The sequence below is a fragment of the Ammodytes marinus genome, assembly GCF_949987685.1.
Source record: "Ammodytes marinus genome assembly, chromosome: 15".
Classification (NCBI taxonomy): domain Eukaryota; kingdom Metazoa; phylum Chordata; class Actinopteri; order Uranoscopiformes; family Ammodytidae; genus Ammodytes; species Ammodytes marinus.
In genome coordinates this window covers 22,160,922-22,179,155 of record NC_137219.1, presented here as the reverse complement: position 1 = coordinate 22,179,155, position 18,234 = coordinate 22,160,922, and positions in this window count along the sequence as shown.

Genomic DNA, 18,234 nt, shown 5'->3' with positions numbered 1-18,234 from the left:
AGCCAGTGGCGTCACTAGGCTGTTTTATTCGGGGCTAAAGCCCCAAAATCTGTTTTGATTAGCCCCGAATCTTCCTTGCAAAAAAAAAAAATATTATATATATTTTTATATTTTTTTTTTGCTGCATGCAGAGCCTGTGCCATATCGGCATGTCGCACATGCTCCCTGCTTACTGCTAGGAATTTCTGTTCTACTGCTCAAGATTTTAAGCCATGAATTGATGAACTTGCATTGAAGAACATATGTCAGTTCTCTGTGGGCTGTAAATAGGCCAATATATGGGGCTAAATAGCATGCTAATATTGATGATTGATTGTGTAAAGCAGTGGTTCTCAAAGTGCGGCCCGCGGGCCGCCCGCATTGAATTATGAATTATAAAAAAAAAAAAAATTATAATTTTTTTATTTTATTATTTTTATTTTTTATTGAAACGCACGGAGGGGATGCGTCCCCCGTAACAGTAAAAACAGTACAGGGGTCGAAACACTTAAATATCCCTCCTAATTGTTTGTATTCATTCCCCACTTATTAAACTTGCGAAGTTCGGCTGGCCTCTGCCTCTAGTTGCAGACGGCTGGTCAGCTTCCCGCAGTGCAGCAGGCAGTGTAGTGGTCCCAATGTAAGTTGTTAGATAGTGAGCTTGTCAAGCCCAATACGATGCACTTTCTCACATTCAAGGTGAATTAGATTAGGTCAAGTGTCTAAGGATGGATCCTAACATTATCTGGTTTCTAACTCTTTTGCCTAAAGTTTAGCTAACAAACTAACGTTAGCTAGCTGCTGATAGCCATGGAACTATCTGCCTAGTTGACTGCTGATAGCCCACCCTGTTTATTTCCAATGTATAGTGTCATAATAGTTAACACTGCTGCTGCATCATGAGTAGTGAGTCCTACAAAAAAACACTCCAAAAGGTGATACGTTTTCAATGTGTAGAAAGTTTTGAACAATAAAGTAGAATAAATATTTGAATGCAATACAGAATGCCTCAGTGCCTTGATTTATATTCCATTAGATGTGTGTCAATGGGAGCGAGTTGTCTTTTCCTTAACATTTCCACCATAAATAAATACAGAAGACACAAATTACTAGGGCTGTGTCAAAATATCGCGATACTTAGTTTCGCGATATCAGTATCGATTTTTATAACCAAAAATCGATTTTTTTTTATTAATTTTTTTGTGATTTTTTTTTTTTTTGCTTTTGCTTTTGAAGGCTTTATTGACAGTGCAGAGATACAGATATGAAATGGGGCAGAGAGGGAATGAAATGCAGAGAACAACCACGGGTCAGATTCAAACCCATGTCTGCTGTCAGGCCTGAGTCTATAGGATACTGACTATTGAAGTTAAATCAGTTTTGTTTATAAGAACACTTAAGATTCACTGTGCCACAAAAGCACACTGATGTGTTTTCATTTTCAGTGTGTCCTGTACAGTTAGTACAAGAGTGAATTGGATTTGTTATTTTGATGTTATGGCAGCTGCAGCAGTGTTTGATCATATGCCAAAACCAAAAAAAAGGAAGAAAATAGTAAAGGAAGTTGTGAATGAAATAGTATTGACTTCATTTGTCTGTGCAATTATCAATATATTGTGCTGTTACATTTGACAAGGTAACTTGTTTATGGAATATCGCAATATATCGTGATATATCAAGATACGCAATATATCATGATATATTGTGATATATCGTATCATGACCAGTGTATCGTGATACGTATCGTATTGCGAAGTCCTTGACGATACCCAGCCCTACAAATTACTGCATAAAAATTAACCAAAATGCACAAAATGCAGTGTTCGAACCTCAAATTTTTCTGGGGGACAACCCTCAGACCCCCGCTTTTAATGTGTCCCCCCCAATGTTGAAATGAGACCTAGCCCTTCATTTATTACTTTAAATGTGTTAATTACACAGTATTGGATGCTGACCAATACATGTAAACTGTAAAGACGCTGGCCATTGAAATTATTTCAGTTTTATAATTTTTTTTCCTTCGTCGGCCCTCGGTCCAATGTTGGGTTCCTAAATTGGCCCTCAGCTATCAAAAGTTTGAGAACCCCTGGTGTAAAGTGTCTAAGGATGAATGCTAACATGATGTGTTTCCAACTTTTGCCTTAAGTTACAGTTTAGCTAACTAGCTAGCTGCCCACCTTTTTCATTTCCAATGGTAGCTGTCATAAATAGTTACTTATTTGCATAAAGATAAATTTCATGTGTAATGAATCTAGAATATATTTACGTTTCAGTTTTTCAATTAAATTACAGCAAAAATAAACTTTTCATTGATATTAAATTTTGTTTTAGATGCACCTGTATATGGTTATAAGTAGCCTACAAAGTGGATTTATTTGACCCACATTTGCAACGTCATCTGCCATCGATAATCAATTGTATAAATATAGCCTGCAAGACTATCACATAATTATAATTTATATAATTCATCTTAATCTAATTATAATTAAGTTAATTATAAATGGTTCCGGTTAAATAAATAAAAAAGAAGAACTATTTAACTAAATGACAATGTAGTCCTTTATGTGGTACTTTAAAACAGGCTAATGAAAATAAAGCAATACACGGAAGATCATGGAATAACTTTTAAACAGCTTAATTTCAGATCGGAGTGACAGCTGGCTGAACCAGTCAGGCAACAGAATAAGTTTATCCTTTACGTTTAAAGGATACATCTCCATGGTAATTTATGTCCCTCCGCTTTTATGCAACCGGATCATGGCTAACTCAAGCCAGGATAACCAAATTATCCTAGGTTAATCCCTTATTTTAGTTTTATGCAACAGGCCCCTGATGGAAACTCGTTCTCTGTTTATTGTGAGATCACACCAATCCAATGTCTGCTTTCGATGTCAGGCTCCACCCGTCTACCTACTTCCGCTCAAATTTTCCCTTCAGTAGTCAGTCTGGGGCTGCGGTGAGTTTCTCAGCTCCAGCTCAGGAAAACTTCTGGCCGTCCAATCAGCGAACAGAGCGAGTGGCTGAGAACGATGACGTCGAAGTCGCGCTCCAGTTTCAGTTGAATGCTGCGTTCCTTTATACTCGCAACTCGGACATTTCCGACTTGGTAGTTCCGAGTTCCGACCTGTCTGTGTTCCAGTGCATCTGCTTGGGACAGTATGGACGCCTACAACCTTTCTCATCCAAATAACTAAACGTTAGGCTCTAGCAAGTTAAAGTTGCCAGGTACCGGTAGATCCATAGACTACAATATGTAGTGAAGTCGGAAATTTCCGAGTTCCCTGTACAACTGGCACGCACCGTCAGAAGCCGGCTCAAACGTGATGCGATTAGTTCGCTGATCCAGAGTGGCACTGAAACAGATCCAATAGTTTTAAACTTCAACAGACACCCGCCTCCAAGTGAGTGAACGTTTGCCAATTACAGCAGTTCCAGACCTTCTGTACAAATGAAATGAAGGACGATGGTCTGGTTGGACCAGGCTATGTAACCCTGTGTGTTGAATCCCATCTCCGACGCAGTGCCTCTCCTCTTGACAGTTACATTCACAGTAGCCGGCACCGGCAGTGACGTCCCATGTGTCTTCTTGTCTCTAGCATATGAGACTGGAGGATGTATGCTGTTGGTGTAAGGCTAGTACTTCTGGGTTTTCATGTTCTCTGATCTGTAGGATCTTGTTATGGTTTCTATTTCGTTCAGCTCCCTCCCTGGTACCTCTATCTCTCTGTTTCTTTTTAATCTTTGATACTTGCTTGTTATAAACGTGCAATATGAATAAACTCAACCTTGGATTTCTGAAAAACTTGTCACCTCCCTTAAAACTGGGGTATATGATTTGGGAGAAAATAGCAGTTGGGATAGAGATTAGAATCCAAATACCTCAACCGCTCCACTTGTGTTTTCTCTGGTCCCTCCCTGACAGGGTCCCTGCTGTAGCTCCTCCCTCCGAACAACAGTAAGGCGCGTTCATGTCTTTTCAACTAGTGTCTTTCCCGGTCTTTCCTCGTATCCTTGCTGTCTTAGTGGTCTAAGCAGTTGTTGTTAAACGGAAAATAGGACATTTTGGGGCCGTTGATTGTAGACATAGATTTTTGTTGGCTGCCGTATTGCCAAACTGTCAGACAGATAGGGTTGTGAACGCTCACGCAACTGACACAACAACTTTGGTGCCAAAGTGAATGGATGGTTAGAAGTACCCGGATGTCCTACTTCATGCGGCCAAGATTGTTAGTGTTGAAAAGTGCATCCTATTTGGGCGATTCTGACCCACAATCCAGTGCGCACGTGAAGTGACGTAACATCGACGAAGCCTCCATATGAAAACAAACGGGGATGCGACGGATATAAAAGCAAGAGGCAAGATCAAGGCGCAATGTTGTGATGAAATAAGAGAGTAAAGTATGTCCCGATAGTATGCCTACTGCATCCTAACTAGATTATTTTTTTCGTCGGATGTAGTATGTAGAATAGAAAAAAGAAAGAGTATGCGATTCGGAACGCAACCTCTGTCTCTACACTATCGATAAAGCATAAAAATGCCAAAAAAATATCTTAAAAAAATAATAATAAAAAAAATGAAGTTGTCTGACTGAAATTGAGTGAACGAATCCCTCTGTAATGCAGTGACAGTAGGCCTTTACAATTAATTGATTTAGTCATATTAAATCATAGTCAGCACTGTCACAATGCAGACCAATGCTCTGCTCCTGAATGATAAACCAGTCATGTACTTAGGCATAATTTCTTATTAAACTGAATGAGTTTATAATCTGTGGAGACAGTTGAGTCATACGATAATGAGGCAGCTCTGATTAATACTTAAAAGGCAGTTCTTCATAAACACTCTTGTGTCGGTGTTAGGAAGAACCTGGATATATTAATTTTCCTTTATTTATTCTCGAAAGATCAATTGAGGGTTACCCTCTTTTACAATGAGAATACACAACAAGCTTACAAAGAGACAACAACAATTAAAACATTCAGATCAATTGAATAAAACAGAACAATAGCCTAATTAAAACAGTCACAAGTGAAGTGGGGCTGATTCAAAATAATAGCTTTAAATTGGTTAACAGTTATGAGTGTATTTATTTTAATTTGATGTTGTAGGCTGTTCCAGGAGTCAGGGGCACTGTGGCTAAAAGCAGTTTTACCAAGGTCATATTATGTTGAATGAAAATAAAAATCCTTCTCTCTCTAACAGAAATAGAGCAGCACATCCACATGTGTTCAGAATACATCCCAACAAAGTGTTGACAAAAGTTTTTATTTGTTTCATAGAAAGCCCAATGTGGGGATAAAATGTGCAAATACTGTTGTTTGTCCTTTTTCACAAGTTTTATTAACCCAGACTCTTTGTGTGGACTACGATAGCTGCACAAGATACACTGTTTTCCAACACTTTCCCTTTCTCAGCACCACCGTGCAGCACTCCTTTGCATTATAAAAACTTACTGAGGGTGATAAAAGAATAGCCACATCAAATGGCTTCTCACTACTCTTGTAGTTGTTGTAAACAGAATGTAATTTGACTAGGCAGCAGTTTGTCCCTGTAAGCTGTTTAATGTGCTTCTGAAAAAAACAATGTGAGCCGGAGACTCTCCCAAGCAGGGAGGGGACATCCTGCAGCAAAACACACAGGAGGAACATCTTTGGACTTTTCAAGGACAACAATGGCGAGACAAAATAAAGTACAATTGAATTTAGATGACTGAGACTTAAAGTGCCTCAGAGTGAGGACAGGAGGACCAGAGGGGCTGATGATAACACACTTTTCCTGTGTCTATTGACTTAAAATGGAAACAAAGGGACCTCATTGGCCCTTTCCGAATGAGTCTGGAGCCACACAACAACATTCTCTTTTCCAGAGCCACGTTTCAGGTAGATGGTTTTGAGGCATCCCAGAGTTTGTTCGCTCTGAGTTTGTGGAAACTCTCGGTTTTCCATTTCAGGTAGCAGGCTCAGCGCAACCGAGAGTCAGTTACTGCGGCAACATACGCCGTAGGTCTAACCTGCTCGGGAGGTGGTTAGACCTACCCTGAGTTTGTTACGCTGCAGCTCCGACTGAAGACAGAGTCACTCAGTGCGTTTACATGCAGACTCATAATCGGGTAACTAAACGAATAAGACCTCAACAGGACTTTTAAACTGCATGTAAACACCTTTATCCGATCTACTTCGGACACAAATCGGCACAATAACGAACAAGAGAAGCCGGATAAGAACACCTAGATAACTCGTTCATTGTCGGCTTTCTCTCTGCATGTATACAGGGATCGGACATCGCATATCGGACTTCTCGTTCTGTGCTTGTGTGCGTCATAGACATTATAATGTCTATGCTGCGCGTGATAGGGTTATTGACGGAAGGGAACCGGACGTGGCTCTAAAACCACTTGTTGAAAGCATGGTTGAAAGGGCTACAGCGCCACCTAGCATAGTGGAGACAGCTATGCATCGGACATTTATCCGATTTCTGAAAGGCCATGTATACTCAGACAAGTGACACGGTCCGTTCGATATGTGATAATCCAATCTAGTTGTGCCATGGAAACGCACTGACTGTTACAACGCGTCCCTGTACAGTTTAAAGCAAAATCAATCCATAGAAATCTACATCGGGATGTTTTTATCATGTAGGCCTATATCATTTTTCTATTTATTAATAGGGATTTTTTAACGTCTGTGCAACTGAACAGATTTATGTCAGGTTGAAATGTTATTCTGCGGCTGGGGCTGCACGCGATCGTTACTGTTCACTTGTGTCATCCCAAAGTCAGACGAGCCTCATTATAGCCGTAGCCTATGTAGCAATGTAGAAGCATTTCTAATCAGTGTTGAACCTAGTGAACACAGCCTGCAAATGGCCCAGTCCCCTAATCAAGCCCCGTATATAAAAGCAGGTGTGTTGTGCCAGTATGGTCATGGCTGTATCTCGATTCAGGTGTTGCGGTCTACGAAGGCTGCATTTGAAGACCGATTGCGTCATAGCGGCGCGCAAAGGTTGTTCCATTTGCAAGGCTCCTTGCAAGGCTCCTCATATGCAGCCGTGAAATGCAGCCTTCGTTTCACGGTTTTGAAGGCTGCATCAGATGTATCATTCGCAGCCCAACATATCCCATGATTCATTGCGTTTTTTTCAGAGATGGCATACAATAAAATAAAAAATATTATAATATATATATAATAAAATAAATCTTCTTAACTTTTATCTTCCTTTTTTTTTCTTGTACTTTTTTTTCTTTTCGTCTGGTAGACAACTTATTTTTCTTTTTTCCTCTGTTGACAAGGCTGTTTCCGTTGGCAGCTATCAGGGTTGCTAGGCAGCACAGGAGCGGCGAGTCCTCACGCAAGGTAACGGCTTGTTACGCAAACCGGAAATGCTCGTAAACGGAGACCTGTGGAGACCGTGCCGTTTAACAACGCTCGTCCGGCCTTCGAATTGGCCTTCATAGACCGCGTCCTACCAAGGAGGCGGTCTCTAACGGGATACAGCTGTTGTCTCTGCTGTGGCTGGTGACCATGTGAGTATCTGTTTTTAGAAGATGTACTGAACGTAATTTTAAACAAGCGTCCATTCATTTGGTATTGTCTCTTTTAGCTTTAGGATAGCCCCCTGTGACCGAGTGAATTTCATGCTTACCCCCAAACCCGTGGTGGTGAGTAGTTTGTAGGCCACACTAATTGATTCAAGTATGCAGCATAGTGAGCCGAAGTTAACTTTATTTTCCTCCATGTTGTAGGTTCACTTGCTGCTGTTTTGCCTTAGTTTAGTATTTAGTTGTTTGTCTTTCTTTTGGAGTGTTTATTGAACCAACTGGGGGTTAATTGTTGTTTTTGATTGATGTTTTAATTGTTATTTTGCTTTAGGCTGGAGCTGGGTGCCAAACTGTAAGGAGGCTAGGCATTCTATTCTAATCTTGCCCCTGTAAAGCACTTTGAGTGGCCTTGTGTCTGAATTGTGCTATATAAATAAACTTGCCTTGCCTTGCCTTGCCTAGCCTTGCCTAGGCACCACTGGTGAGGTCCCGTCACTTGCATGCGAGTTAAAGCACAGGGATGTAACACGTTTTTCACAAGTTTTAGTGTGTAGTGACTGTTGATGTGAGGCACTTGTGGTGAGTGGTAGCACCCCTAGGCACTCCTCGGCGTAGGCTGTATCCCATTACAGAGACCACGCACTTGGTAGGACGCAGTCTCGCGGTCTATGAAGGCTATAGCCTATGAAGGCCGATTTTAAGGCTGGTTTTAAGGCCAACAAGCCTTGTTAAACGAGATGGTCTCCGCAGGTCTCCGTTTCCGAGCATTTCCGGTTCACGTAACAAGCCGTTACCTTGCGTGACGACTCGCCGCTCCTGTGCTGCCTAGCAACCCTGATTGCTGCCAACGGAGACAGCCTTGTCAATGGAGGAAAAAAGAAAAAGAAGTTGCCTACCAGACGAAAAGAAAAAAAAGTACAAGAAAAAAAGAAAGGAAGATAAAAGTTAAGAAGATGGAGCAACACGTTGCTGTTTTGTTATTTTTTATTTTATGCCATCTCTGAAAAAAAACGCAATGAATCTTGGGATATGTTGGGCCACGAACGATCCATCTGATGCAGCCTTCAAAACCGTGAAACGAAGGCTGCATTTCTCGGCCGCATATGAGGAGCCTTGCTAATGGAACAGCCTTTGCGCGCCGCTATGACGCAATCGGTCTTCAAATGCAGCCGTAGTTTGCCTCTCAGCAGTTGGCCTCAGCTTTAGTCCGTTTGGTTTTGTTTAAGTTTGCGACTGTTATTTTAGATATTATAGCTTGCCTACATAATACAGTAAATATAAAACACTGTCAGCAATGCTGTGCGGCGCCAGCTTTTTTGCTGCTGCTGATGTTCGTAACTTAATTCTTAAAATAGACTTGCTTCTCATACGGAAGCATAATGATTCTATTGACAAACAATGTTCCCCCCCGTTGTTTTTCTGAATGGCCGAGGTGATTAGAATATCCCCATTCATTCTTCTCCATACCATAAACTCATGTTAATATTTCTTACTCTAGTGGGAGGAGCGGAGAATTTTTTTTTCGAGAAGTGGAGAAGTGGGAGGATCAAGCATTTGTTTCTTCTGTTTCCATGGTGAATCATGTTATCAGCGATCCATTGACGATGGCTTTTATGCACGCAATCAACCCAGAGTGAACACACTCAGAGTTGATTGACCCAACGCTGATCCACTGTTCTGAAACCGAAAACCCAGAGTTTGTAAAACATGCTACCTGAAACAGGGCTCTGGTGCTCCTCCTCCTTTGGCCCACTTGTTATATATTTGCAAACCTCTAGTGGACTTTTCGTGCTGACTCCAGCAGACACGAATTGGGATGCAACCGCCCGACAGTTACTGCCACACATTCGTTTATGACATAGTTTAGTCTAAAATAAAAATTCTGTGGCTATATTACGCTTTAGAAACGGCTGTCGCTCAGGCAATTTTGCAGTTATCAGCCTAATATTTCTTCATTCATCAATCTGTGTGCTCCACTCTATGGGAAAATCAATGAAGACCTCGCTGCATGCTGATCGTCTTTTATTTGGTTAATAATGTTCCCCAGGAAGTCCTTACATGACAGAGGGAAGCTAGTGTATTGACAGCATGACCCGCATGCTTCAATTATACCAGAGGAGTGAAATCAGAGTAGAGTGAGTTACAATAATTCAAAATTCATGCCATGCTCTGGTTGTTATTACAGAATGACTGCTTTGAACCAATCAGTTCTCTTTCCAATAGTTCTTGGACAGTAATGATTGAAGAATTAATGTTGCCATTAAGAACATTTGATACGCCCAAACCTCCACACAGTCCTGTTAAACGGTAGAAAAGCAGTTTTTTGTACTATAAACCTTTATTTTGTAAAAGCTTATTGAGACATCCGACTTTGATATCATATATTGCTTGGACCAAGTTTCCAGGGGCTGTTAGTAGGGCAAATAAGAGCCATGGAACCAGATCAGAGAAATGTTCAGATGAAAGGAGCATTAGATAGACGATCACATTAAGCAGTACAGCCGTGACACATGCAAAAACTTCTACATTTTTTTTTCATCGTGCCCTTTATAGGTCAGTGTGAATGTTAGAGAACAACGTACCCTGGTTTCTAAAGAGGTGAGCGTGCTGATTAAATTAGTTTATCTTTTTCTGAACGTTTTTTCCATGACGCTTTATTCATGTGAAGACAAAAAGACTGAACCAGTGTGTCTAATTGCCTAAAGTAAAGTTGACCTATTCCAAGCACTATTATCTGAGTCCCATCAGGAGTCTGTTACTAATCCTCTATTGGAAGCAAATGTTTGATGAAAGCCACTTCTGTAGGGGTTGATGGGGGTTAGTTTTCACAGCAATTGCACATTAAACATCCAAATGTTTTTCAGGGCCACTAGAGCCGCTGTTTTTGTGTGTGTATGTTTGTGTGTGTGTGTTTTTGCCCATGTGTGTTTGAGTGAGTGCCCACCCTGGCAAGACTCTTGTCTTATGTAGAGAATTTAGCAGCATTAATAACTCATGGTTTATAAGACAAGTTTTTCTAATGTTTGTTTTACTGATCTACTCTTATTCAGAATAAGTGCAGCCATAAAACCCACTTAAAGATGCTACCCACTCAATGCTAGAGAAATACTACCAAGGGGATTTCTCAATGTGTCAATAAGTGACTGAGTAGTTGAGGTAAGTATGATATAAGAGTTTCCTGATGGTATGTCTATTTCTTCTAAATTGCATTTCAAGCACACTTTATTACTACTAAGGTGTTGAGTGTCTGGCTCAAGAACGCTTCAGTATAAACACTGAAGAAAAATATAAATAAAACACTTTTGTTATTGCTGAAATCCAAGATCTAAGACTTTTTCTATTCACACAAAGATCCTATTTCTCTTCGATGTTGTCCAAATGAGTTGTATCTCTGTTAGTGAGCATTTCTCCTTTGCTTAGATCAGCCATCCACCTGACAGGTGTTGCATATCAAGATACTCATTAGACAGCATGATTACTGCTCAGGTGTGCCTCCTTAGGCCACACGTACACGGTTATTTTCACAACAGAATATTTTTCTGTGCAGTTTAGTCCTTTTGTTCACACGCAAACATCACAACCAACATTTTAGGATTTAGCCTGACACATATTTACATGCCAATAACATATATGGCAGAACCTCCACTAATCATTATCACACCATATATAAAATGTATTACTTTAGTTGAGACTGCAAAGAATTATGTTGCATATACAACATTGTAAAAGTAAATTGAATATATTCTTTTATCAGTCAGTGAAAAATACATTCATTCTCTAAAACGGTTGTACTCAAAACGATCAAACGTTATGTCTCTTTATGTAGAATAGAAAACCACTGATAACTCAATTGAATTGTTTTTTCTCTTAGCTCCGGGAAGTACATTTTTTCTTTTCACTGTCCTTATGATTGTAACTGTGAAACTGCGCGGTTGATTCCACCTATTTGTCCTCAAATTTTTCTCAGAAATTTAATGAAACGAATGAAAGTGGTCTAAGCTACGCTGAGCCAAGGGTTTCCCCATAAGCCACAAGATGACCTTATTAAATCTGTCCCATAAGCTCCCATTGAACCTCCACACGCTTGCAGTTCAACCTAACAGGCCCTTGAGCTCTGTGGCCCTTAACAACGAAAATGTCTCTCACAAAGTAGGCACTTGACTCACAAAAAAACAAGTGTGGGTATTGAGCTAGATGTAGAACGTTCAAATTTGGGCTAACGGGACACGGGATGTGTAGAGCAGTGGGACAAGCATATGGCATCCAACGAAGGTTACAGACCCTTATTTTAAGACACTTCAGACAAAGTCAGTTAAAAGAATGTTTGTGGGAGAACTGGTTGACTTTGTACATGAAATTCAATGCAGTCTAGGAGGTTATCATTAAAGGGAACTGCAGCTCAATTTTCATATTGTTTTCTCTATTCTGTTTTTTGATTTGAGTGCCGTCTTCCAAGTCGTTAAATGTCGAGGCTAAAGGCTGTTACATACTCCGCGAGAAGAAAGAACCAAGTTCTCGGTGACAGAGCTGCGAGAAGTTCTTTCTGGTCTGACATTACATACTTCACGAGAACTCAACTGCCGAACTCCTCACCGCGGCGCATTGTTACCATGGTAATTTACTCAGTAGCGCCAGCTGATTTCACTTCGCTTTCCTCATTGACTTCAGACTGACCAATCACACAATAGTTCTCGGACAAGCTGCGAGAAGAAAGTTCGGCCCGGGTGATGTGTCGAGAACAAGCTGCGAGAACAGCTAAACAAGAGCTGAGAGAAGAAAATGACGTAATTTTCTTCTCGCAGCTCTGTCACCGAGAACTTTGTTCTTTCTTCTCGCGGAGTATGTAACAGCCTTAAAGCTGTTTCAAACTCAAGCAACGTATCCGCATCCATCTTTGTTGTTTTAATGCCCAGCACTATCGTCATCCGGTTCTGTCCGCCCGAGCGCCATACATAGGGCTCTGGCCCGCCCATATCAAATCAAATCGAATAGAATGAATTGATTGGTAAGTCAGAATGTTCTGACATAGTTAATGAGCTCCAATGGATCGTGTCCAGACAAACACGCTGAGCAGATTTGCCAGCAGCAGGTCTGGATTTCCAAACGGAAAAGATGAGGTCAGGGAAATTGTCCGTGGCCACCACCTGCAGAACCATTCCTTTATACGGGTCATCTTGCTAATTGCCTCTAATTTCCACCTGTTGTCTGTTCCGTTTGCTCAACAGCAGGTTAAATTGATTCAGAATCAGTGTTGCTTCTTAACTGGACAGGTTGATATCCCAGAAGTGTGATTGACTTGGAGTTGCATTGTAATGATTATTTGTTCCCTTTATTTTTTTGAGCAGTGCATTACATTTCCGGTTCTTCCCAGAAACTATCTGCACAAAATAAAATTTCAATCACCTTCTGTAACTTGCTAAAGCGTCCCCTTGCCAGAATGGAAATGCGTATTTGATTGTAACCCAAGGCAAAGTAATTAAAACGTCTCAGGCTTCATTAAAAAAGTAGAAAACAAATTGTAATTTCCCCTGTTATATTGAACACAGTGATGTACGGCACTTTCTCTGATTATGTACAGCACGATCACGGCCCAACTGGTGCCATTTCACCTCAGTTCTTCATCGTTTACTTTCTGTAATTGCATCCTGTGTGTTGGCTCTCTGAGTCATTTATGTGTCTTTTTTGCTTCCCGGATCTGTTGCCATGGGAGATTTGACAAAACTCAAACATAAGAATGTTTTGTCATGTCGCACTCGTTAGTTCCTTAATTGTTTTCATATTATTGCCATGGCGTCATTTAACGACACTCCAGCCAACCGTGGCAGGATATTAACACAGAGATGACTCAAATCTGTAAAAAAATTTAAAAAAAGTTGATGCCTTCCTTTTCAAAATCAGGAGCTGAGGTAAACTGGATTAAAGGTGCACTTTATGTAACTTTGGGTGTGTCAGAGAAGTGAACATTTTCTAAGATATATTCTCTGGTCGTTAACATATACAAGTCCATCACCTGCAGTACATGTTCTTCATCTCAAGTTCACAACGCATATTGTAGAGAAATGTAAAAATAACGCTCATTTTGACAGTGTTTCAGCACCATGGACAGAGAGCGGAGGTCAACACGCACACACATAAGAAAATTGCGTTATTTTCACATTTCTCTACAATATGCATTGAGAACCTGAGATGAAGGCCAATAGGTTGTATTTTGGTGCTTAGTGTGAGAGAGGAGAGAAAGAGTGTAAGAGCTGAGAGAGAGAGTTAGAAACTCCAGGTATTGTGTAGGCCTATATAGTCGGAATAAAGGACCGTTGGCCTAATTCGCCTCCTTTTTGAAATATCGGACCAATGCGTTCAGTTCGCAACATTGAACCGTCGGCATAGTGGCATGTCTATCTAATGGAAATATTTCGGACCATTGAGACGTCGGAACAATGAGGCGCCAGAACTACGGGCAGACCACATTTTGTTCATGTTCTGACAACTTAAAAATAGTTTGTATTGTTAATATTTAGTTATGATCCATTGTATAACTTATATTAAAGAAAAAGCCTCTAATTTTTGGTAACTCACGTTACACCAATTAAATGCTTTTAATGTGAAGATGCAGTTTTAAGAAATGTTCAGTTTGCATTAGCAGTATATTACTAACTATCTGATCATACACAATGCATGTCTGTGGGGATCCGGGAAAAAATAAAATAAAATCATTGATGCTTGGCATGGCAGGGAGTTAATTTAGTTATGGCGGGCCACCATGGCTGGAATAGGCCTACACTGGGGGAAACCCTGCTCTTCTTAGTTGTTGAGATTATTGATACTAGGGTTAATGTTTGTATGGTAAATATGAAGCTAAAGCCAGCAGCCAGGTAACTTGGCGCAACATAATGACTACAAGCATTTAGTACTCAGACATATTTTTCTCAGGTGCTGGTGGAGACCAAAAACAGATATAAGAAAAGGGTGAATATTGGATTTACATTTGTCAGGAAGCCACAAAGAACTCCAGATAAATGCTGATTGTGTTACGATAGCTCGGGATGACCCAAACGCAAACAGAAACCCAGGTAGTCAGTTTAGAACAATGTTTATATCAGGCAGGCTGGCAGGACACTGGACGGCTGAATGGCGTGGCGAGCAGAGGCTAGTGGATATCCGGAAACCCGCAGGCAGGCGAGCAGGAAAGGTGAACAGCGGAGGCAACTGGCATGGAAGAAAAGAAGAGCAGAGTTACAACTAACTCCAACTGAGATTTGAAAGAAAACATAGAAAATCCTGATCTCGGGTAATTTACCGCTATGGTACGTAGTATACTCTGGAGCCGAATGACTGGAGTCCACAGGCTTAAGAAGAGAGGTCTGATTAGCCAACGATCCACACCTGGAACAGTCTGCCCCGGAGTGCCGCCAAGCCCACATGCCAACACGGAGACAGACAAATAGAATAACAAGAGGGACAGACAGACAAGGGAAAACATACAACACATACAGAGGAGAAGGGGAGGCTACCGATCCGTGAGTCATGACAGATTGTGTTGTGCATGTCTGCTGGATACATAATAGGCAACTGTGTTACAGTTTGAAACGAAAGCGGACAAAAAAATCTAATAATACAGGTCCACATTACGTTGGCAATAGTTGCTTTTCCTTGGCTGTTGCTAAACCACCTAGAAAACGTTTGAGGAAACGGTTTCCATTTTGCCTTTTGTTTGATTTAGTGAGTCGAATTTGTAGGAATTGCTCAGCATTTTTGTTTTTTCAACCACTCTTTATTTGGCATTTCTTTTAAAGAGAGAGATAAGTGGGAGGTGCGGGAGTCTTGAGAAAAAGCAAATCATTCAACTGCAACAACAACTGTCTAGTAAATGTGTATCACATGGAGAACAAATGGATCCACACAGCCTCACTGAGTGGATGATGAGGACTCTCCATGGCTATCAACAACATTGAGTAACAACCGTTTATTGTGTGTGTGTGTGTGTGTGTGTGTGTGTGTGTGTGTGTGTGTGTGTGTGTGTGTGTGTGTGTGTGAGCAGCGGGAAGAAAAGGGCTGTATCTGCGTCTCAGACATCGCTCACGCAGGTATTTTCCAAAGGCAGTCTTTACGACAAAAAAAGCCAGCGGTGGAACGAGATAACAAACGCTGTCGCTGTTTACCTGTGTAAAGATATGGTTCCATTTCAAATGGTCGATCGAAAGGGATTCAAAGATATGGTCAAGGCACTGGATCCCAGGTACGTGTTACCGGCGCGAACACATTTCAGTCAAATTGAGATGCCAAAACTATACGGCAAGGTCCGCGAGCAAGTGGAGAAAGAAATCCGAAGCATCGAACATTATGCAACGACCACTGACTTATGGTCAAGTCGGACAATGGAGCCTTATCTAAGTTTGACCATCCATTTAATCAACAACGAGTGGGAGTTGTGCAGCAAGTGTTTACAAACGTCATATTTCCCCGATGACCACACTGGAGAAGCAATCGCCCAAGGCTTGAGGGAATCGCTTCAATCATGGGGACTTAAAGAAGAGTCGCAAGTATGCATCACCACCGACAATGGCGCAAATGTTGTGAAGGCAGTGGCACTGAACGACTGGACCAGATTGCAGTGCTTTGGCCACCGGCTGCACCTCGCTATCGGTAGGTCTAAATGTTTTTTTTATTCGATTTTTAATTTACAACTACACGGGGCATTATCGCCACCTACTGGTTCATTTTACACTGTTCTTATATCCTTGTAAGTAGTCCAGTCAGTGTACTGTAATAGGTGAGGATGTCTTTTAAAAACGTCTTTCTAAATATATATTTTTTCTGGTCTATGTCATGTTATCTTATATTTTAATTTTGATTTGTATACACAACCAGTGTGAATTTGCAATTTAATAGTAGGCATGACAGGCTATTTTCTCTCAAAAATGTATCAGGATGTGTGTATATAGAATAATTCCTAATCATTATCATTATTCTTTATATATATATATATATATATATATATATATATATATATATATATATATATATATATATGCACATATCTTTATTAATTTTATGAATATATATTATTTTATGTTGTGTTCTCAAATAACATAAAATGTATGTGGATGTGTGTACATATAGAATAATGAATTATTTATTTTACAGAGAGAAGTGCCAGAGAGCCTGTTGTTGAACGTGCAGTCGGCATATGTAAGAAGATTGTGAGTGCGTTTTCCTACTCATGGAAAAGGAAGAGAGAATTGGCTGATGCCCAGGCTGAATTTAGACTACCTCCTCACCGCCTCATCACCGAAACGCCAACCAGATGGGGATCTCGCCAGAAAATTATCCAAAGGGTGATCGAACAGGAAAAAGCCATATCTCAGGTCCTTAAGGCTGAAAGGAAAACCCGGCACCTGGTGCCATCATGGCAAGAGATGGATGTTCTGGAGTCAGTGAGCAAGACTCTTGGCCCCCTGATTGAGTTCACTGATGCACTCTCCGGAAAAGAATATGTCAGTGTATCATACCTCAAACCTGTGCTCCATCTTCTCAACAGCACTGTCCTGACTCCAGCTGAAGATGACACAGACCTGACAAAGGATATGAAGAAGTCCATCCTCAAGTATTTAAATGAAAAATACTCTGAGGCTGCCACAGATGACCTGCTAGACATGGCCTCCCTCCTAGATCCACGTTTCAGAGCAACATACATCGCAGATGACAGGAAAAAATATATAAAAACTAAAGCTGCAGCAGAGATTACGTCACTGCTGCAAAGACAGGCTAATTCTACAGAAGAGCCTCCAACAAGAGAAGCTACAGAAGAAGGAGCTGCAGTAGAAACTGCAGAGGCAGCCGCGGCACCAAAGAAAGCAAAGCGAAGTCTGGGTAGCTTTTTCAAGAAAGCTCAACCAATTGGCCAAGTTGCATATTCCAGCAGAGATGCTGTGGAAGCTGAGCTCAAGAGCTACCTGCAGGCAGAGGAGGTCGATGGCGAGACAGATCCCCTGGAGTGGTGGAGGCTGCACAAGGCAAATTTTCCTAGAGTGGCATGCTTGGCCAGGAAATACCTCTGTATTCCTGCCACTAGTGCCCCTTCAGAAAGGGCATTCAGCACTGGTGGCAACATTGTGACCTCTGAAGCCAGAGACAGTTGACAGACTTGTCTTCCTTGCTAATAACATGTAATACAACAGCCACTTTCAGAAATGAATGAGTCATAAGAAGGGATGTTAAATTACAATATTTGTTGAACAAATTTTGTTTGTTTTTGCACTAAGAACACTGTTGTACTTTTTTGTTTGTTGCACTATGTAGGCCTATTCATGCTTTGTTACTGAAGAGCAGCAACTTATTTCTAATGTTGTGTTATGAGAGTTGTTGCATCATGTTTATTGTTTGGGGAAAACGTTTCTCTCCTGCTGTTATTGAATTTACTTGCATTTAATATTATGCTGCTATATTTTATTGTTTTAAGGGTAAAAGCAATGAGGCCAAGTGAACATAGACACAATGTGCAATTATGACAATTCTTGCAATACTGTTGCTGAAGAAGAGTCACTTACTTTGTTTCAACAAATATACCATTGTGGTAGTTTTATTTTGTTCAAGTTGGTTGAGGGAACGATACCTCTATTCCAGCTGCACTTGAATTCAGTTTGTATTTCAACTTTGTGCAGCTTGATTATATTGTATTTAAAAAATATATGTTTTTCACAGATGAGAAAATATTTTGCAT